Here is a 23,035-nt window from a genome sequence, read left to right on the forward strand (position 1 = left end):
GTTAGTGCAGCCATCATTCGATAGACCTGTGTACAGATGATGGAACAAACCAGAGTAATAATTTCTTGGGAAAAATAAACCCAAACAAGCAAAAATTACTAGGATTAATAGCACCTGGTTTATTTGTTGTAGCAATCTGAAGAAAGGTGACTCCCAAAATTGGGACTCGATCCAGACACCCATTGCCTGATGGGCGATAAAGCGACAGCATGGCGATGCTGGCAAAGGTTAGCTTGCCGAGGCAAAGCCCTCGGTCCAACTAACGTGACAAAGTTGGTCGGGTAGTGACGCTGAAGTGTCCGGAGTAGGTTGATGAAGAGATGGCGAAGCCCCCGGTCCAGCCAAAATGTCGAAGCCTCGATGTCAGCCGATGAGTCGAAGTAGGTCGGCGTGATGGACATCGGCTTGAAGAAGCAACAGTGCGGCCCCGTCGATGCCGGTCGTGACGTGGTCAATGCCGGCTTAATGAAGTGACCGTGCGGCGATGCCGGTGTGCCCGCTCCGTGTAATCCGTGGGGAGGCGATGTTGGTGATGATTTATCCTTCGCGATGCCGAACTCTTGTTCGGCTTGCCGAGATGATGATCCGAAGAAGTTGAGCTCGGCTCAATAAAGTGACAACGTGTCTAGCGCAGGTCGGCAGCCGTAGAGCAACGTTGTCGGGCTGGTTTGACACTAGCGCGATGGTGAAGATCATATTGGAAAAGACTTTAAAATTAGCGGGATGTGTTTGGGAACAAAACACACTACCCCATACAAAACTTCCTTCAAAAAGGATGTCCGAAATCCCGTTCATAAAAAAGATGAATTCGGGTCGGATTCGTTCTCGCGCAGAAAACAGATCCGAAAAGTGATGCACTAATCGGAAGGTTCCCGGAGTTTGGACGGTCGGATCGAGCTGAAATTTTGAGGGGTGGTAGATATAGGAATTCCGCGGCCGATCAACGGTTGGATCTTCCAAAGGTCGTCCGAGCTAGAAGCTGGACACCATGCCCTAAACTCGTCCACATTCCCGTCCAGATTTGACAGGGCTCCGGTATAGCGTGGATTGCCAGAGATTCCTCCATCGAAACTCGACGAAATTTTCCAGGGTTGTTGTAGACTCAATTCCGCACAATTCCACCGAAGCAATTGTTAAGACGACACTTGAGGAGGCGATGGCGGCGGATACAAGTTCGCTGTCCAGAAAAACAGCACTGTCGCCCAAGGGCAATGTTGACGTTGAGCCCCCGGGCTCCCTGGATGATTCCTCCATGATCTTGATAGAGATCGGAGTTGATGTTGATGAAGGCCCTCCTCTGAACATGACGATCGGAGGTAGGGCGCAGTCCTCGGTCCAGCCAACGTGACCAGTCGAGCCGGTGACGAAGAAGCCGACGTTCCAGTTGATCTGAAGTCGAGCCATTGATCCTTTTGCAGATCACACAGCGGAACTCTCAATGAAAGCACCTATGTCGGTGTCAAAACCGGCGGATCTCGGGTAGGGCGTCCCGAACTGTGCATCTAAGGATGATGGTAACAGGAGGCGGGGGACACAATGTTTACCCAGATTCGGGCCCTCTCGAGGGAGGTAATACCCTACTTCCTGCTTGATTGATCTTGATGATATGAGTATTACAAGAGTTGATCTACCACGAGATCGTAGAGGCTAAACCCTAAAAGCTAGCCTATGATTATGATTTGTGTATATCTCTATCGACTAGCCTAGCCTCGGTTTATATAATGCACCAGAGGCCTAGGATAACAAGAGTCCTAGCCGAATACGCCGATGGGGAGGAGTCCTTGTCTTGATCACCAAGTCTTGTGGAATCTTCCTTGTATGTGGCAGCTGTCCGAACTGGCCCATGAGTATACGGCCGTGGGGATCCTCGGCCCAATCCAACTGATCGAGAGACGATGTGATGAGTACCCCCTAGTCCAGGACACCGTCACCGACCTCGCTTCTGGAGCCCACCAGTGCCCTCGAGCCTCCTCCCATCTTTAGCCATCCCTTGGCATCTGTCGTGCGCCCACCATGACAGTTGGCGTCCACCGTGGGGCAGCTCGACGTCCTGGGCGGGAGCATGCTTCAGAGGGGGCTCCTCTCCGACTCCGAAGAGCCCGTCACGCTGGCGGACGACGTCATCAACGCACTCGCCGCCTCCTTCGCTGTGCTATGCATCTCCGATGCGTCGGCGGCCTATGAATACCCCAGCGAGGTACTTGACTTTTCCGACCCCCACCCTTACCCTCGGCGGTAGCACTCCCGCCGAGGCAATGGACCTCTGCGTGGAGGTCTTTTTCACCGACACCGGTGCCGCTTCCTCGTCTAGCGTGGCGAGGAAGGCCGCCGAAGCCAGGGCCGCAACAGAGCGGGCCGGCTTGCCCAACCCGCTGCGCGCTACGATGCAGAGCCTTCGCGTCCCCATCAGCACCGACATCGACGCCTCCGACCTCGCAGAGGCCCGGACTCGGCTCGACAAGGACCGCCAGCGCTTGCTAGACCTCACCGAGATGCTCGCCGCCACGCAGTGTCGCCTCGACTCCGCTCAGTTGGAGCGCAACGCCGCCTACGCCTTCACGCCGGACGTGCCCGAGCCAAGCCAGGTCGCCGACGTGCAGGCCCGAGGCGGTGGGCACGCCTTCGGCGCCCTCCCTCCCGTCTACGAGACTCCTGTGAAGAACATGTGCGCCGCTCAAGCAGCCGCGGTCGGCTTGGATCACCTCGCAGGCGAAGAGCTGCAGGACCGCCTCAAGAGGGTGAACGACGTCCTTGCTGCGGCCAATGCGCAGTAGGACCGCCTCAACCAACTCGCCAAGCCGGCTGGATCTGGCTTCGCCCGCGTTGCCGGAACCGGCGACCACCAGAACACGGCGTCTTCACCACCTGGCGGGGCGCACTCCGGCCACACCCGGTCCCGGCGCAACCCCGCCCCGATGACTGCCGGCGGCTTGGGCGACGAGCCGGTCTCGGAGGTCCGACGCCAACTCAACCCCCTGCTCCCACCCGGCTGACGTCCGACTACGGTCGACCCGGCTCCCCGTGGCGCAGTCACTGACCGGCTGGGCCCACGCGCCATCGACGACACCGACGCCCGCCACCACCTCGACCGACTCACCCGCTCACAGGAGCTGGGGGATACCGGCCCCGTCGGGCCGGCGTGCTTCGGACCACGCATCCAAGGTGAGCACTTTACTAAAGGGTCCACACTCCCCGGCGACACCCCCAAGTACAACAACACTGAGAAGCTAGAGGACTGGCTCACCGACTACACCACCGGCATCGGCATCGCCGGCAGTAACCACCGCCTCGCTGTACGCTACGAGCCTCTCATGCTCCAGGGGTCGGCCCGCACGTGGTTGAACAGTCTGCCGGCGGGCAGTATCAACGCGTGGGTCGATTTCGAGCAGGCATTCATGCGCAACTTCACCGTCACTTACAAACGACCCAGCCACCCCAGTCAGCTCGCCATGTGCATGCAGGGACCGGCGGAAACCGGCCGTGAGTACCTCGCACGCTGGACCGAGCTCCGGAACAGTTGCGAGGGCGTCCACGAAGTCCAAGCGATCCAATACTTCGTCAACGGGTGCCGGGATGGCACCCTTCTCAGGCACAAGCGCTTACGCTCCGAGTCGGCCACCATGGCCGCGCTCATGGTGATGGCGGACAAGTATGCCAACGCTGACTCCACCATGAAGATCCAGGTGGCGCTGGATGAAGCTAGCAAAGCGAAGCCGGTTCCCCCTCCGAAGCCGGCCGGCGAAGGAAGCCGGCTGCAGCACAACCAGCAGAACAACAAGCGCAAGGCCGATCAGTCGGCCCAGCGCTACGACAACCGGCTCGTCACGGCCGCCGAGCAAGCGCCCGCGACCGACCCGGCCGCCAAGCGTCGGCAGACCGGCAAGACGACATGGCAACCCGCCATGAGTTTCAGGGAGATGCTCGACGCCCTGCTAGCACCACAGCTGTGCAAGGCCGTCCACGCACACGCTTCGGCAGTGCGCCATCACCAAGAGCCTCCTAAGGGGCGAAGTCCCGCCTCCTCCGGCCCCGGCTCCGGGAGTGGGGCAGCCACTTCCGTATCCACCGCTGCCTCCGGCTAGCGGCCCGATGCGCGACGACGTCTACCTGGCCCAGAACGTGATCTATGTCATCTTCACCAGCCTCGGCGACGACAAATGCAGCGAGCGCCTCCTTCGGCAGGAGGTGAACACCGTTATCCCGGCCAAGCCGGAATACATGCACTGGTCGGAGCGCCCGGTCACCTGGACTCGGGAGGACCACCCGGCCGTCATGACGAACCCGGGTGGTTACGCCCTCGTCCTCAACCCCACCATCGTCGCACCTCGGTGCACGTGCAAGTTCTCCCGGGTTCTCATCGACGGCGGCAGCAGCATCAACATCCTCTACCGCGACACCATGACCAAGCTCGGTCTCGAGGCCAAAGACCTGGAGCCGACCCGGACGATCTTCCACAACATCGTTCCCGGCCTCTCCTGCTCTCCAATCGGCCGGGTTGGTCTCGACGTCCTGTTCGGCGACAGCGACCACTTCCGACGCGAGCCGCTCTGGTTTGAGGTGGTGGACCTGACCAGCGCGTACCATGCGCTACTGGGCCAGCCCGCGCTCGCCAAATTCAGGGTGGTTCCCCACTACGCCTACCTGAAGATGACACTGTCGAGTCCGAAGGGCCCCATCACCATCACCGACGACTATCGCAAGTCCATAGAGTGCACCCGAGACGGTGCCAAGCTGGCCGAGTCGCTGGTCGTAGCCGAGGAGCGGCGCCAACTCGGCCGGATCGTCGCCTTGGCCCAAGAGGCGTCGGCCGCTCCGATCCCGGCCGGTGAGCCGGCCGACGAGGCCTCGTTCAAGCCCTCCAAGGAGACCAAGAAAGTGAAGCTGAACCCGGAAGACCCCAGCTGCAGCAAGTACGTTGTCATGGGCACCCACCTCGACATCAAATAGGAAGGCGAGCTTGTCGACTTCCTCCGTGAGAATCGGGATATTTTTGCATGGACCCCAAATGACATGTCGGGTATCCCGAGGAAGTACGCCGAGCACAAACTCCACGTCCGCAAGGATGCCAAGCCTGTCCGTCAACCCCTGCGACGCTTTTCCGAAGAGAAGAGAAGGACCATCGGTGAAGAGGTCGCCAAGCTTTTGGCGGCCGGCTTCATCATGAAAGTGTTTCACCCCGAGTGGCTGGCCAACCCAGTCCTCGTCCTGAAGAAGAACAAGACCCGGCGCATGTGTATCGACTACACCAGCCTGAACAAGGCCTGCCCCAAGGATCCATTCGCCCTTCCGCGGATCGACCAAGTCATCAACTCCACTGCCGTGTGTGAGCTCCTGTCCTTCCGGGATGCTTACTCCAGCTATCATCAGATGAAGCTGGACCCGGCCGACGCCCTGAAGACGTCCTTCATCATGCCCTTTGGGGCGTATTGCTACATCGCCATGTAGTTCGGCTTGAAGAACACTGGCGCCACCTTCCAGCGCTGCATGCAGAAATGCTTGCTGCTGCAACTCGGCCGCAATATCCACGTCTATGTGGACGACATCATGGTGAAGAACAAGCAGCACCTCACGCTCCTTGACGACCTGAAGGAGACCTTCGCCAACCTGTGCGAGTACAAGGTCAAGCTCAACCCGAAAAAGTGTGTTTTTGGCGTCCCGACCAGAAAGCTACTCGGCTTCCTCGTCTCGGAGCGTGGCATAGAGGCAAACCCGGAGAAGATCAAGGCCATCGAGCGCATGCGCAAGCCGGCTCGGCTGCGCGATGTCCAGAAGTTCACCGGCTACATGGCCTCGGTCAGCCGGTTTCTCAGCCAGCTGGGCGAGAGGGCCTTGCCCTTGTATCAGCTGATGAAGAAGACGATGCCATTCGAATGGAAGACCAGGAAGACAAGGCGTTCCGGGACCTCAAGCGCATGCTCTGCACCGCACCCGTCCTGGCCGCACCACCCGAGAAGGAGCCGCTGTTGCTCTACAGAGCCGCAAATTCTCGGTCGGTCAGCACGGTGATGGTGGTCGAGCGACCAGAGAAGGGCAAGATCCAAGCCGTCCAGCGTCCCCCCTACTACCTGAGCGAGGTGCTCTCTGCCTACAAGTAGAACTACCCGCACTACCAGAAGATGTGTTACGGCGTGTACTTCACCACCAAGAAATTGAAGCAGTACTTCCAAGAGCATGTTGTTACCGTGGTCAGCACGGCCCCTCTCGGTGAAATCATTGGGTGTCGGAATGCCTCTGGCCGGGTCGCGAAGTGGGCGCTCGAGCTAGCCAGCCACACCATCCTCTACGAGCCCCGCACTACGATCAAGTCCCAAGCTCTGGCTAACTTCCTCATCGACTGGACCGAGACCCAGTACCTGCCGCCGCTGCCGGACTCGACGCACTGGTGCATGCACTTCGTTGGCTCGAAGATGCATCTCGGCCTGCGGCCGGCATTGTGCTGTCCTCCCTGAAGGGTGACCGGCTCAAATACGCGCTCCAGATCCACTTCGCCGCCTCCAACAACGTTGCCGAATACGAAGCCCTTGTGCACAGCCTCCGGCTTGCCAATCAACTCGGCATCCGGCACATTCTATGCTATGACGACTTGGACCTGGTGGTGCAGCAGTGCTCCGGTGAGTGGGACACCCGCGACCCCAACATGGCGAGCTACCGCTTCCTCATTCAGAAGCTGTCCGGATTCTTCATGGGCCGCAAGTTCCTCCATGTCCCGCGCGCAGAACATGAGGCGGCCGACACGCTCACGAAAATTGCCTCATCCTGGCATTCCATCCCATTCAGTGTCTCCCTCGAGCACCTACACAAGCCGTCCATCAAGCCGTCTCCGGACTCCAAGTCCATCTACGTCCCGGACGACATGGCCGCGCCTCAACCCGGCCCGGGAACTGCCGAAACCGGCCCAGGGGCTGCAGCCGCTGACCCAGCTGCCTTTGTTCCAGGCTCGGGGACTGCTGAGCCCGGCTCGGGGGTTGCCGCCCCAGAGCCCGCAATGGTGGCTGTCTTCGCCGTGGTGACGGCACCATCATGGGCCCTGCCCATCTCAGAGTTTCTGGAGAACAGGGTCCTCCCCATGGACGAGACAGAGGCCCGGCAGGTGCAGCGTCGGGCGTCCTCCTATAGCATCATCAACAATGAGCTCGTCAAGTGCAGCTCCATCGCGTGTTTCAGCGCTGCATCGAGCAAGACAAGGGCATTGAGATCCTCCTCAACATACACCAGGGTGAGTGCGGGCACCATGCCGCCTCACGATCCCTGGTGACCAAGGCTTTCCGCCATGGTTTCTACTGGCCCACGGCCCTCCAAGACGCCGAGTCACTCGTCCTCAAGTGCGAGCGATGCCAGTGTTTCAGCAAACGCAGCCACCAACCGGCGTTGGCACTCCGGACCATCCCGATCGCCTGGGCCTTCACGGTCTGGGGACTTGACATGGAGGGGCCCTTCAAGACCGCTCGAGGCGGCATGACGCATCTGCTAGTGGCGGTGGACAAGTTCACCAAATGGATCAAACCAAGGCCGATCAAGAAACTGGACGGGCCAACGGCCGTCCAATTCGTCAAGGACATCGCGGTGTGCTACGGCATGCCAAACAGCATCATCACGGACAACAGCACCAACTTCGCCAAGGGCGCACTCGCGCAGTATTGCTCTGTCTCCAGCATCCGCCTCGACCTGGCTTCCGTCGCACACCCGCAGTTCAACAGCCAGGTCGAGCGGGCCAACGGCCTCATCCTATCCGGCATCAAGCCGCGGCTCGTCGAGCCGCTCATCCGTTCACCCGGCAGCTGGCTCGACGAGCTGCCGTCCATCCTCTGGAGTCTCCGAACAACGACAAACCAGTCAACCGGGTTCACCCCGTTCTTCCTCGTCTATGGAGCAGAAGCCGTCATCCCGACCGATGTCGAGTTCGACTCGCCGCGCGTCACAATGAACACCTAAGCCAAAGCCAAAGAAACCCGTGAAGACGGTGTCGACCTGCTCGAAGAAGCACATCTCATAGCGCTCAGCCGCTCAGCCATCTACCAGCAAGGCCTGAGGCACTACCACAGCAAGAAGATCAAGCCCCTCGCTTTTTGGGAGGGAGACCTCATCCTCCGACTCGTCCAAGAGCAGACCGGCCAACACAAGCTGTCCTCCCCATGGTAGGGCCCCTTCATCGTCAGCAAGGCCTTGTGCGATCGCAACGCCTACTACCTCATCAACGCCCGCAAGTCAAACAAGCACAAGAGGGACACTGCCGGCGAAGAAACAACTCGGCCGTGGAATGCAGAACTCCTCCGCCCATTTTACAGTTGGCCGTGTGCATGTATGTGTCGCTGCCTTTTGTAATCATCTGAAAACTATCGGGTCCCCGAACGACGCTCGGGGGCTGCCCTTTCCGACCAAGCTATTGTGTCTCCCGCATTTATGCATTATTTACCTCTTTACCAAAGGCGGCGACCGGTCTGACTCGCTCGACCCGAGGGCTCGGGGGCTGGCTGGCTTGGTCACTACCCGCCGCCTTACTTAGCGGTTCCTGACGCGTTGGGATCGCCGCGGCCACCCACTTCGCCCTAAGCCAAAGAACCAACTTCAGCTGTCGGCCAGCAAGCGCGCAAGGCCAGAGCACCAGCACGTCACGAACACTAAGTCAAGGACCGCCAGGTAACCCAACCCGGCCACGCAACTTTAAGTTACCGCACGACCGGCTGCTCGCCAACCGGCTTCGCCGGGTTGCCACCAGCCGGCCCAGTGGGTGTTTCGCTCGCGCGCAACGTTTCGAACGCCTAAGTACTGTGCTCCTCTCAAAGGCCGAACTCCTTGTCACGGACCAGAGCCTCGGACGTCAGACTCGCGGGGGGAAGCCCAAGGGGGGAAACTGCAAGAAAACGGCTCAACAGACGAAAAGCAAAAGCGCAGGCATCCACGAATTTCATACATACCGCCGGGTCGATCAACCTGGCCCCGTCACTTGTGACACCATCGCACGACCGGCTGATCGCCAACCGGCTTCGCCGGATTGCCGCCAGCTAGCCCAATGGGTGTTTCGCTTGCGTTCAACGTTTCGACAGCTTAAGTACTGCGCGCTCCTCTCAAAGGACCGAACTCCTTGTCACGGACCGGAGCCTCGGCCGTCAGACTCGCGGGGGCGAAGCCTGAGAGGGGAAAATCACAAGAAAATGGCTCAAAGGACAAAAAGCAAGAGTGCAAACATTAATGAAATTTATACATCACCAGTTCAAATTCAAACAGGCCCAAGGCCAGAATTCATTACACCCGGATACCCCCAGTGGGTGGGTGGACCTGCTACCTAACAGAAATTTCTACTAAGTTAAAAGCAGGCAGCCTCAGGCATCCCCCTCGGTGGCCTCCATATTCGCCGAGGTGCCGGTGTCTCCCTCCTCGGTGCCCGTGTCGCGGTAGATGTCCGTCTCCTCGGAGCTACCCTTCGGGTCGTCCAGAAGCAGGCCGTAATCATCGGCAGGCATAACTCCACCATCTTCTGTCCACTCTGGCCGAAACTGGTCGTGGAAGGCGAACCCGGCGATATAGCTGGCCCGAGCAGCGATCCGACCGGCCTCCGCCTGCAGCTGGCTCTCCGAGCCGGCTCGCTGGCCCATCAACGCGTCTAGCAACAGGTCTGGATGCCAAGACATCGCAAACCTGAGCGCCATCTCGGCGCCAGTGTGAGCGGCGGAAACGTGCCAGTCATGGAGCGGATCCGGCCCTGCCGCCAACCACCGCGCCAGCCGCGTGAAGCTGTTTGGTGCGACGGAACCTGGCAAGAGGGCCGCCATCATCGCCGCACCAGCCTCAGAGAGCCGCCCCATCTGCTCGCTCAAGACTCGAAGACGGGCCTCGGTGGCGGTCACGATCTCCGGCAAGGTCCAGGCCACCCGCGGGTTAGTCCCGGAAACGACGATCCCCTGCGGGTCGCGCTGAAAGTGGACCGCCTCCTCCGCCAGATGGCGAGTCTCTGGGAAGGCCCCTGTCAAGAATAAAACCAAGTCAAAAGAAAGTCACCAAGGACAATAAGCCAGGGTCCCAGCCCGGCAGAAAACCCAAGGAAAGCACTTACTGGAGAAGGACTCTTCTAGGTGCTGCGCTTCGAGCAACTTACCGCGCCGCTCCCGGGCGATGGTGCGGTCACGCTCCTGGAGCGTCTTCTCCAGATCCGCGACCTTGGCAAGGGCCGCCTTCAGCTCAGCATCCTTGTCCTCGGCCGCCTTCTCGGCCTCCTCGCGGCGCCGGGTCTCCCCCTGACGGGTCTCCTCCGCCGCGGCCACCAACGCCTTCAGGCGCTCCACCTCGGCCTGGAGCTGACCCTTGTCGTCGGCCAGCCTGCCGCATTACTGGTCTGCCTCGACAAGGGCCCACTGCGCCTCCACAACCTTGGCGGCTTCCGCCTTGAGGCGTTCCACCTCGGCCTCAAGACGGCCCTTGTCGACCGCCAGCTTCTCCCGCAGCCGGTTGGCTTCATTGAGCGCCAGCCGGGATCCCGTCGCGTCCGCCCTCGCCCTTGCCACATCGGCCCCAAGCCAGGCGGCGTGGGCAATGAGCCGGTCGTAGTGGAAGCCGGCCCGAATCAGCCGGGTCCTCCAGGACAGCACCTCGGCAGAAAAAGAAAGATTCAGAAACAAAGTGCTATTTTAAGATTCGACCCAACTGCAATGCAGTTGGCCCGAATCTCGGGGGCTATACCCAGTGGGTGCGCTAGCGCGCCCCCATTAAAAAAGAGCACGCAGAAAGAATACCTGCCGTGGCGCGGAGCTCCTCCTCCTTGGCGGCGAGCTGCTCGTTGAGCCGCCGGTGCTTTTCCAGGAGCTGGTTGAAGACGCTGACCCGGTAGGAGCCAGTTGCTGTACAAGGCAACGATCAACACAAGACAACGATTTAAGATTTGACCCAACTGCTACGCAGTTGGCCTTCGCCGACGCCGTCGCCGGTTCGGCGGCCGGAGTAGTCTGCGGCTCCACCACCCGCAGCGCCTCGCTCGTCGGCGCCTGAGGCGCCCCCCCGATGCCATCTATGGCACCTCCTCCAAGACGACGTCGCCGCCGCCTCCGTCGGCCCCCGTCCGCTCGACCACGTCGGCCTGGGGCGGGGTGTCGTCCCCAACGACCACGACCTCCCACTCGAGGTCCATCACATCCGCACGGCCGCCTTGGCCGCGCTCCCCCTCCAACGACGGCACGAAGACCATCGCCGCCACCACCGTCCCCGCTGGCATCTCCGGCCACGCCGTCTTGCACCCACGTCGTCGCGGCGCTAAGCTAGGCCTGGGTCGATGCTGCCTCCAGCTCCGCCTCGGCCCGGTTCCGGGCCCGTCAGGCCTTCGGTGTCGGCCGTGTCCAGACCGAGGTCCGGATCCGCCCGCTCCTCCTGCTTGTCTCGGTCGATGGTGCCGGACCGGCTCCTCCGGAATGTCGCGCCCTCATTGGATGTGGCATCCGCCGCCGCCAGCGCCAGCGAAATCGGTGACCTGAAACCCAAGATAAAATAAATACGCTAGAGCCAAGGAGAGCCGCTCGGCCACTCGATTCAAGCAACAAAGGAACTCACGCCGGCACCACCGGAATGACGGGCCTCGCCGCCCTGTCCTATGGAGTGCCACCCCTTCTCTTGGCGGGCGGCTTCACGCCCCCGGCCGGGTTCGCCGCGCGCTTCACGGCCGGGGCCCGCGATGCAACGTTGTCCTTCCCGTGCGGCCGGCTCGTTGCCGTTGCCCCCCGGGACGACCAGGCTCCGGCCGCACCGCCGCCTCCTCCACCTGGCGCCACTACGGCAGCAACTCGCGTCAACATCCCAAGACCGTCCCACGACTGGCGACTCAAGAAGTGAAGACCAGACTTACCCGCTTGGCGCCCTGCGCCCGCGTTGGCGGTCATCCCCTCCCCTTCGCCGTGGGCTTCAGGCTCCTCCGAGGCGACGCGCACCACCTGCGTCCGCGCCCGGTCGTAAGGATGCCAAATGGCGTTCAGAAGCACCTCCCGCATCGCGTCGGGGCGAACGAGAAGATGGGCAGCAGCAAAGTACGAAGACCAATGACTCATCATCGGTGCCGGGTTCGTGTGGCTGTATGGGGGTTTCCCGAACTCCCAGTCGTTCCGCAGGTTGGCCTTGGAGATGTCGTTGACACGGCGCGCGACCTGGTCCACTCCCAGCCGCAAGTTCGCCATGCGGTTGGGGTCCTGAAGGCCGGTCATCCGACCGATGAGGTGGCTGCGCTGCTGCAGCGGCAGCAATCAACGGACGATGAAGCCGGTGATGAGGTCGGTGCCGGTGAGCCCTTCCCGCTCCTTCATCACCGACACCCGCTCGCACAGGTTGAGCACCTCCTGTGATGGGTGCTTGGGGTAGTACCCCCAGTTATGCTTCTCCCTCGGCGGCGAGTTGACGAAGGGCGGCAAGTTGATGCGGTCTGCGCCGAGGTTGCGGACGTAGAAGAAAGAATTCTGCCACTTCTTGGCAGAATCCTCCAGCTGCATCTTCGGGCAGTCAGCCCCCGACCGCTTGGAGATGACGGCGGCCCCGCACTCGGACATCTCCCCGGCCCTCGGCCCCTATTGCTTCAAGGAGAAGAAGCGCACCCAGAGGTCGATCGAAGGCTCGACCCCCAGATACCCCTCGCAGAGGGTGACGAAGCCCGAAAGCTACACGATGGCGCCGGCGCCAAGATGATGGGGCTGGAGCCCGAAGAACTCTAAGAAATCACGGAAGAAGGTGTGTGCGGGAAGCCCGAACCTGCGCTTGAAGTGCGGGAAGAAGACCACGCGCTCCGTGCCCTCGGGCCGCGGCTCCCGCTCGCCCTGCGGCAGGCACGTGGCAACCTCCGTCTCCCCCGACAGGCGCCTGGTGGTGCGAAGATAGGCGATGTCGTCGAGAGTGACGGTCGAACCCAGCCACGAGCCCGATGGAAGCGCCATCGACAAAGGTGCGGGGGAAAGAAGGAAGAAGATGGCGACGAAGCTCTGCTCAAAGCCACGGGCATCATAGTGCGCGGCGGTCGCAAGAAGCAGAGGAAGGAAGAAGAAGGCAGGGGGCGCGAGCGAGAATGATTTCCGCCGCCCCCTCCTCGCCCCAATTTATAAGCCACGGTTTGAAGCGTGGGGGAGTGGGATCGTTTGCACCCACCTTTCGCACTTCCCCGCAATAACTGCGCACGTACGTGCACAATAACTGCCTCGGGAATGGCAACCGACTTGCAAACGCAGCAATAAATCCCCGCGCATGGGCCGAGGGAGCACGGCCGTGGGCCCCAGCGCGTTGCCCTGTCCTATCGCGCGCGTGGCCTGTCAGGCCCCTCCGGCTTCCAGGCGCCATGTGGCGCCTGCGCGAAGTCCAAAAGATTACCCCAAGATTTGGTGGACTCTTCAGTTTTCCGCCCCTGACGGGGTGGTGCGATCCGGCTTTCGGAAGCCGGCACACAGTGGGTGTTGCCGGACTCGGCGACCATAAAATTCGCCTCCTCAGGGAAGGGAAACTGCGAAGGCCCTCCCATCCGAGGACGGCGGACCTTCACAGCTTCGGGGACTACTCTCGGGGGGATGAACCTCAGGCAGGCAACGGAACCCGAATCCTTTTCAAATACAACGGGGCCAGCAATGCCCCTCAAGCCGGACCACGCTTGGCCAGGTCGCTCGACCCGGCCAGGCCCATCGACCCAGCCAAACTCTCCAACCCGGCCGGACTCCTCGACCCGGCCCCAACAACCAGCTCAAGATAGCCGAGCCCAGCGCACCAAGACTTCCCCAACAAGCCAGCTCCGCCTTTGGCGTGTTCTCCAACCCAGCCACGGGTCAGCTCCCGTCCCATCCCAGCCGTACGATGGGACGAGTCTCGACCTACCGATGACTGAGGCAACAGTGCCTTGCCCATGCCTCTGGTCAGCCGGGGCGTGGCAACAATGCCCCACCTACCCGCTGACTAGGGCCGACGTGGCAATAGTGCAACCATCATCACCAATGATGCCAGCAAGCGGCAACCTGACGGAGCACCACTGTAGCCGGGTAAACCCTGCCACTCCCTGACGATCGACAAGATGGCCAACAGTGCCCCCATACCCGGCGGGCCCCGCGCTCGGAAACCCAACGAGCCCTGGCCCCCCGGCGGGCCCAGCGCTGACTTCTCGGACAATGACAACCCGGCCCCATGGCCTTGTAACATTACCCTTGTACCCCTGGGGGGTTGACCTATAAAACCCCCTAGGAGCCCTCATGCATGGGGGAGCTGACTTACGCACGACGAGAACCGTAGCGACCACTCACACACATGTAGCAAGCAACACCCGAGGAGAGGGAGCAGCCTAAGCCTTGCCCAACCCTCCTTCTTCCTCCATACAGCTCGAGGAGCAATTCTGTACGGATACCCATCAACTACACTCGGCAGGACTAGGGGTGTTATCTCTCCGGAGAGCCCCGAACCTGGGTATGTCTTGCGTCCCGCGCTCGCTCATGCCGACCTCGCCTCTGGAGCTCACTAGTGCCCTCGATCCTCCTCCCATCTTTAGCCATCCCTTGGCATCTGTCGTGCGCCCACCACGATAGTTGGCGCCCACCGTGGGGAATCTCGAGGTCCTGGCCGGGAGCATGCTTCAGACGGGGCTCCTCTCCGACTCCGACGAGCCCGTCACGCTGGAGATCGGCCACCTTAGTCTCCATCATCGCCGCTGTCATGTCCTTCACCTACTACTTTATCGTGTTCTTCCTGAGTGCGCGACCTACGCGCAAGGATAGGCTGGTGGTGGCGTATGGCCACATGCATCGGTCGACAGCCAAACAAAGGAGCGGTGGGTGGTGACCTGTGCTTAAGGAGAGGCTGGCCAGCGGCGGCAGCGGAGGCCAACGTAGATCGATGGTGACAAGGGAAAAAGAGGCAAGGCCGTCGGCAGTGGCAGAGGAGGAGGGTCAGGCGGCGACCTGTGTGGCATGGGGCGGCGACCCTCAGTGGCGTAGGAGCGTCGGCCGGCAGAGGCAGGCGACATGGGTCGCTGGGTAGTTGGCTTGAGTGAGCATGAGAAACACAGCACACAAATTAAGGCGATCTAATTGCGATAAGTTTCCTATTTTCATGGCTTGCGTGGATGTAGGGATTGCATAGGTGGGACGGCAGAGTTTTCGTCCGCCCAGGGAAATTGCTAAGGGCGATTTTGGCGGAGGGTTAGTCTAATCTTAACGGTTAGATCAAATTAAGTAATCTGATCATGAGGTTGTAATTGGTCTGTGGTGTTCTGTGTAGCTTAAGTTGGGTGCACTTATCAATGAATATGTTTGCTTGTCTAATAGTAGTATAGAAATGTCCAGAAATTTATTTTATCAATGCAATATAGCAAAAAACCTCAAAACTCAAGATCTTTCGGCAGTAGGCCTCCAATATGGTCCATTTCATGTGAAAATTGCAAAATTTCAATTTTCAATCTTATTTTTGGTACATGCTTCACAAATAAAATCAATTTATGGAACTTGAAAAATTATAAATTTACTTTTATGACAAAATAATGGAATCTCCCTTTGGCAATTTTGTTCGGCAAGGTCAGCCCCATGTTTCTGCCAAATATCGTCAGCTTATATGGAAATATGACATGGATATGGCCCATTTCAAGTGAAAAATGCAAAAGCTCAATTTTCAATCTTACTTTTAAATTGATACGTCCAGAGTCAGAGACAAAGCGGTCGATTCAGTTGTTACACTACATCAAAACCCATACGACTCACATGGATGGGAGAGGATGGTGAGGCGGTTTCGTAGGTTCTCTCAATTCATCGGGGCAGTCGAAGACAAGTGCGTGACTCCGTCCCACCCGACGCTAGGGTTCCACTGGGAGGTGATAGTAGAGAGGGAGAGGGAGAGTGCAAGCGAGGGCGGGAGTTAGAAGAGAGAGGAGGGCATCCTTGATGTGGGAGACTGCAGGCTACCTCTAGCCACGGAGGCACGTACGCCATGCCCAGTGGCCGCCGGCAAGGCCAGAGATCTAGGGAGCTTTTTTTTCTTCCTATAGTCCTTTGTTATTTTGGTCCCACATGTAATCGAGAGAGAGGAGGACGAGGTAATTTCGTGCCCAAGCTCAGCCGCACCTACGATGAGCAAAAAATTCACCAACAATAGTAGAGAAATTAAAAAAACATTTTTTGCATGGAAGATAATTTGGTGCACGAGGTGCGCTTCAAATTTCAAATGTTCTCTTCATTGGGTGTAGATGTGCCTGGGCTAGAAAATAGATATTCAAAGAGAGGAGTGGGTTTGGTTTTTAGTAAGGGCATGTTGACATGTAAACATTTTAAGCAGCCCCCCATGTTACCATTTTTAATGATCTCACTCGTCATGAACTCATCCATGTAATGGTCAACAGGCTTGACTCGACGGAACTGCTCCGTTTGGGCACCTGTGAGGTTCAAATAGAGGGTGAAGGGGAAAGTGAGGAAAACAAAAACAGTTGTGAAAAACTGAGTACAACTAAGGAACTAGGGGCACAAAAGTAAAAATCCCTTTGAAGATATATAGAAAAATAGGATGATTTTTAAACATTCGTATAAGAATACAAAATGGATTTCAATGTAGTTATGAAGGTAAACGTGAATGCTTATTCTCCCAAAAATTTAAAGAAGTGGCAAAACACCCACTCCCATGTTGGCTGCCCGAAACAGTGTTTGCGAGATGGAAATTAGTGTCTACCCCTGACATGCACAACCTCCTCCTAGGAGTATGATGGTTAACTCCTCCAAACCTTCCCATAGGGGCATGCGATAGTACTTTGCGCCAAGGGCTATTCAATTTTCTCAATAAGTATATGACTACTTTATGACTAATGGGAGTTTGTGGACTTAAGTACTCCCACCTATCCATATTTTGCTAGCCTCTTCGGTACCGTGCATTGCCCGTTCTCACCTCGAGACTTGGTGCAAACTTCGCCGGTGCATCCAAACACAGTGATATGATACGCTCTATCACACATAAGCCTCATTATATCCTTCCTGCAAACAGCCACAATACATACCTATTAGTCATTCCGAGATATATTGCCATGCAACTTCCACCGTTACTATCTACATGACTTGAGCATTCATTGTCAGATTGTTTTGCATGATCGTAAGATAGTTAGCATGATATTTTCATGGCTTGTCTATTTTTTGATATCTTTGCTATGCTAGATCATCACACATGCTGGTGCACTGCCATATGCATTCATATAGATTCGTATTCTTTTAGTTTATCAAGTTGTAAGTAAATAAAAGTGTGATTCATTCTAGAGTGTTGCCCTACCTGTGAGGATATAAAAAAAGAAAAAATAGGCTAAAAATAGACCACCCAAAAAAGAAAAAGGAAAAAAGAGAGAGAGAGAGAAAACAAACCAAAAAAGAGATAAAATGATAAAGGGGCACACTACTATCCTTTTACCATACTTGTGCTTGAAAGTAGCACGATGTTCTTCAAATAGAGAGTATCCATGATTGCCACTTTCATATACTAGTGGGAATTTTATATTATAGAACTTGGCTTGTATATTGACGAGCGCCCTCAAATGCTCGGGGTCTTCATGAGCAAGCAAGTTGGACGCACACCCACTTACTTTCATATAGAGAGCATTCGTACACTTATAGCTCTAGTGCATCTGTTGCGTGGCAATTCCTACTCATTTCATTGATATTGATTGTAAGACCTCTCCATTGCCTAACGATCCACCTAGTTGATGCGAGACTCTCCACTATTGTCTTCCATTATATACCTCTACCATCATTATCTTTAGCACCCGTATTGCTAAGTCCATTGCTCACGCACATATATTGAGTGAAGTGAAAAAGGTGAAGCTTGAAAAAGTACTATGCAATTGCTTGGTTTGGCACCGGGATATTCTTAATTTTATATTTCTATGCGAGGAAGATTGAGAGTGTCATGCATATCATAACTAAGTGTATAGAGGTTCCTTTCTTTAGCTTCATTATTATGAAAGACAATGACGAATTACATGCATGTTTTGTATTATTATTTCAGTATGAAATTGATAGACTATTGCCTTGAATCACTCATATCCTAATATTCATGCCATGATTTGATTATTTGATCAAGATTGTGCTAGTTAGCATTCCATATAATAAATTATCTTTGTTTGTCACTTACATACTCGAGGAAGAGCGGAAATTAAGCTTGGAGATGTTGATACTTCTTTGACGTATCTAACTTTTTATTGTTTTATGCCATTATCCTACAATTTCCACATACTTTTGGCAACAATTTATATGATTTATTGGACTAACATGTTGATCTAGTGCTAGTGCTAGTTCCTAATTTTTGCATGTGTTTTTGAATTTCACAGAAAATCCATATCAAATGAAGTCCAAATGCGATAAAAAGTTATGGTGATTTTTTATGGAATATATGGGATTTTTTGGCGCAAGAATCAATGCAAGATGATGCTGAAGGGGCCCACAAGCTCGAGTGGCGTGCCCCCTACCCTAGAGCGCGTCTGGTGAGCTTGTGGCAACCTTGAAGGTCGCTTGGGTGTCCTTTGGCCAGAAGGGAGCTAATATCTGGAATAAAATCCCCTCAAAATTTCAGCCCAATCGGAGTTACGGATCTCCAGATATTTAAGAAACAGTGAAGGGCGAGAAAATAGGGACGTGAAACAAAAGAGAAACAGGGATAGATGAAATCTCGGAGGGGCTCCTGCCCTCCGAGAGCCTTGGCGGCCAACGACCAGAGGGCAAACCCTCCTCCCATCTAGGGGGAGGCCAAGTAAGAAGGAGGGGAACTCTCTCCCCCTTTCTTCCGGTGGCGTCGGTGTGTCATCGGGGGAACCATCGTGACGGCGATCTACATCAAAAAATTTGTCGCAATCAACACCAACTTTCTCCCCTCTATGCAGTGGTGTAACCTCTCTATTTTCGCTATAAGCTCTACTTAAATGTGTCAATCCATCCTATGATGTTTGAGTAGATTTCTTTTTGTCCTACGGGTTAAATGTGGTACAGTGTGATTGATATGAGTTGTATGTTATTATGGTGCTGTCCTATGGTGCCCACCGTGTCGTGCAAGCATGTGGGATTATGGATGTAGGGTGTTGCAATATTTTTATGGTTCACTTATAGTGGGTTGCGGGGGTGACGATAGCCCAAACCTGAGCAAGAGGATTGTTACGCATGGGATTAAATGGAACTTTACACTTAATGCTATGGTTGGGTTTTACCTTAATGATTTTTAGTATTTTCAGATGCTTGCTAGATTTCCAATCATAAGTGCATATGATCCAAGTACGTAAAGTGTGTTAGCTTACGGCTCTTCCTCATTGCCTATGAAAAGTATCTATCATGTTATATTCAATTGCCTATGGACAATCTTTCTCATTGTTCTACAAAAGCTTTCTACTAAGCAATTAACTTCTATTATCTCGCAAAGTACTTCTAATTTTATTCTCGCAAAGTAAAGTAATTTTTATTCTTGTTCTAGGTAAAGAAACTGTTAGTGTGCTTAGTGTTGTATCGGTGGTTGATAGAAATTGAAGAGAATATAAATTCTACCTTTAGCTCCTCATTGGGTTCGACTCTCTTACTTATCGAAAAAGGCTACAAACGACCCCCTATACTTGCGGGTTATCAGATAGTAATTGTAGAAACAAGTAAATATATTGAGAATGGACCCGGGGGCCATAAGTTCACTAGATGCATCTCTCTCGAAAACATGGTGGCCAAGGGTAAACAAATTACTATTGGGAAATTGATAGAATTGCACATCGTTATGAAGATCATCCAAGGGCTAATAATTATATAGGCATTTGAAAGAACAAGTGCCCCCTGGTGATTTTGGTAATTAATGTCAACATATCTCTTGTTGGACTGATAAGTTTTATATAGTGCATTTCAGACAAGTTCAACAATGGTGCGGCAAGGAAAAGAGGAAATGGAACCCCTTCAAAATGCTAAGGACAAATATTGGCAAAAGCTCAAGACTCTTCTTTTCTATTAATGTGATACAAGATCACATTGATTAGATAGGAAAGCCAATACTATTAAAAGGGGATGAGGTGTTGCTTAATGGCTTACTTACTCAAATGCTTAGAGATATTGCTCCAAAATCCTCAGCCACTGTCTCCATCCAAACATGTGAAAACCCTAAACTCCAACTCGGCCCCACCGATTATTTCTATCTGGAGCCACCGAGTTCATATGACATATCCACAACTAGAAACCATAATGATTCGGTCACACTGATACGGATCTCGATCTCACCGAGATGGCTTGACAAACTCTCTGTTGCCTTATTGCTTCACTTCGGTCTCACTGAGTTGATGCACTCGGTGCCACTGAGATATGGTTCGCCCTAAGCCCTAGCACATCGGTCGCACCAAATTGTTCCAATCGGTCCCATCGAGATTCCTAACATTCACATTTTGAACTGATCGGTGCCACCGAGTTTAACCATTCGGTCCCACCGAGAAGTGTGTAACGGTTGGATTTTGTGGGGAGGCTATATATACCACTCCACCCCCTTCTCCATTTGTGAGAGATCCATCAGAACGTGCCTACACTTCCACCATACATTTTCTAAGAGAACCACCTACTCATGTGTTGAGATCAAGAGATTCCACTACTACCGTTTCAACCTTTATTTCTAGCCTTCCCCAAGTTTCTTTCCACTCAAATCACTCTTCCACCATAGCCAAATCTGAGAGAGAGAGTTGAGTGTTGGGGAGACTATCATTTGAAGCACAAGAGCATGGAGTTCATCATCAGCACACCACCTATTACCTTTTGGAGAGTGGTGTCTCCTAGATTGGTTAGGTGTCGCTTGGGAGCCTCCGTCAAGATGTGGAGTCGAATCAAGAAGTTTGTAAGGGCAAGGAGATCGCCTACTTCGCGAAGATCTACCTGAGTAAGGCAAGTCCTTCGTGGGCGATGGCCATGGTGGGATAGACAAGGTTGCTTCTTCATGGACCCGTCGTGGGTGGAGCCCTCCGTGGACTCGCGCAGCCATTACCCTTTGTGGGTTGAAGTCTCCATCAACATGGACATACGATAGCACCACCTATGGGAACCACGGAAATAATTCTCCACGTCTCCATTGCGTTTGCAAACTCCAATCCCATGCCTTTACGTTCTTGCAACTTGCATGCTTTACTCTTTCCGCTGCATATACTCTTGTCATGCTTGCTTGGAACGTATTGTGAGTGCTTTAACTTGTGCTAAACTCAACCTTAACTTAAAGAAATTAAAAATTGCCACTTTTGCTTGTTAAGGGTCTAATCACCCCCTGTCTAGACCCCTCTTCTCGATCCTTTCAATTGGTATCAGAGCATTGCTCTCCATTGCTTTGGTTTAATCACCATTGGAGGAAGATGGATGAGTCTACGTTCGAGAATATTAGATGAAGAGTGCCTATTCTTGATGGAGAGTTTTATGGTTCATGGAAAAATGAGATGCTTGAGATTTTCAACGAATATGATTTGAACAAGTATATTCTTAGCCCTTATGTGCCCCCCACTGATCCCTTGCATCCTACCCACGATGAGTATCTTGACATGATTCACAATCTTAGAACTATTGATCTTATCATTAGAGGATTGCCTAGAAATTTTCTTGTGTGCTTGTCTACTTTTGAATGCGCATATACTATATGGAATTATCTTCAGGAACACTGTCTGAATTATTCCTTGAAAAATCTAGATGAGATTCTTCAAAAGTCCATTGCTTTTCAAAAGATGGAGCCTAGTAATCCCAAGTTTGATGAATGTCTATTTGAGCATTGTGATCTTATGCATGCTAAAGGAAATGTTGGAGTCATTAGTAGCATCATTTCACAAACAATTAGAATTCACAAACTTGCACATTGTCATGGTCATAAATCTAGTGAATCACTTGCTCTAGGTGACGATCACATACATGATGATGACATTGAGCATGGCTATTATGATGAAGACGAAGAAAGTGATATTGACTTCGAGGAGACTATGAGAAATCTTAGTCTCAGGGCCAACTTTCGTGACCATGGCCGAAGAGAAAGAGTGGATTCTCGATAGTGGATGTACTGATCATATGATCAGAGATAAAGATATGTTCCGTGAGTTTGCTAAAAATGATGGTCCACACAAGTATGTCACTTTTGGAGACAACTCCAAGGTAAGGTACTTGGCCTTGGTAAGGTGGTCATTTCCAATGATAGATCTATCCAAAATGTTATGCTTGTTGAATCCCTTGGTTACAATCTCCTTTCCATATCTAGACTAGCAGACTTTGGTTTCAATGTTCTGTTTACCGAAGTAGATTGCCAAGTGTTTCGTAGAGATAAACATAATATGGTCTTTACCGACATTCCTAGAGGTGATCTATACATTGTTGGTTTCACTAAGAGAGCCCAACCTCGTACTTGCTTAATCGCTAAATCTTCTAAAGGATGGTTATGTCATAGAAGGTTAGGTCATGTGGACATGTGAAATCTTGATAAGCTTACTAAAGGTGATCATATCCTTGGTGTTAAATATGTTATATTTTACAAAGATAGACTTTGTAGTGCTTGTCAAGTAGGAAAACATGTTGGAGGAAGTCATTGTCATAGGAGTGAGTCTGACAGTAAGAATAGGGGGTACGTAGGAGGAGGCAAGGCCTAGCTACAGTGAGATTTTACACACAAGTTTACGAGTTCAGGCCCCTCTCAGAGGAGGTAATAGCCCTACGTATCAGTGCCTCGGAGGCTTGTTGACTGGATTGTGCGTGAGAGATACAGGGGGTGCAAACCCTTGCGCCAGAGGAGGGGGTGGCTTATATAGAGTGCGCCAGGCCCCTCCAGCCCTCAGTTACACAGGGTTCAACGTGAGTTAAGACAGGGATGTTACCGATAACGCCCGCTATAAATGACTATTAATGATCTTTAAGACTACAGAGTGAACGCCTGACCGTTGCCATACCGGGGTGACTGTAGGTCTTCTGTGCTCCAAGTGATTCGTTTGTACCGTCTAGTGTAATGATTATGTCAAGTGGAATTGGGATATCCGAGTGGAATATCTGGTCGGGTGGATTGCACTCCAAGGTGATTTCAGTCGGTACCTTCTGTTGGACTTTGAATGTCTTTGACTCTA

This window comes from Triticum aestivum, chromosome 4D, assembly GCF_018294505.1.
Source record: "Triticum aestivum cultivar Chinese Spring chromosome 4D, IWGSC CS RefSeq v2.1, whole genome shotgun sequence".
Classification (NCBI taxonomy): domain Eukaryota; kingdom Viridiplantae; phylum Streptophyta; class Magnoliopsida; order Poales; family Poaceae; genus Triticum; species Triticum aestivum.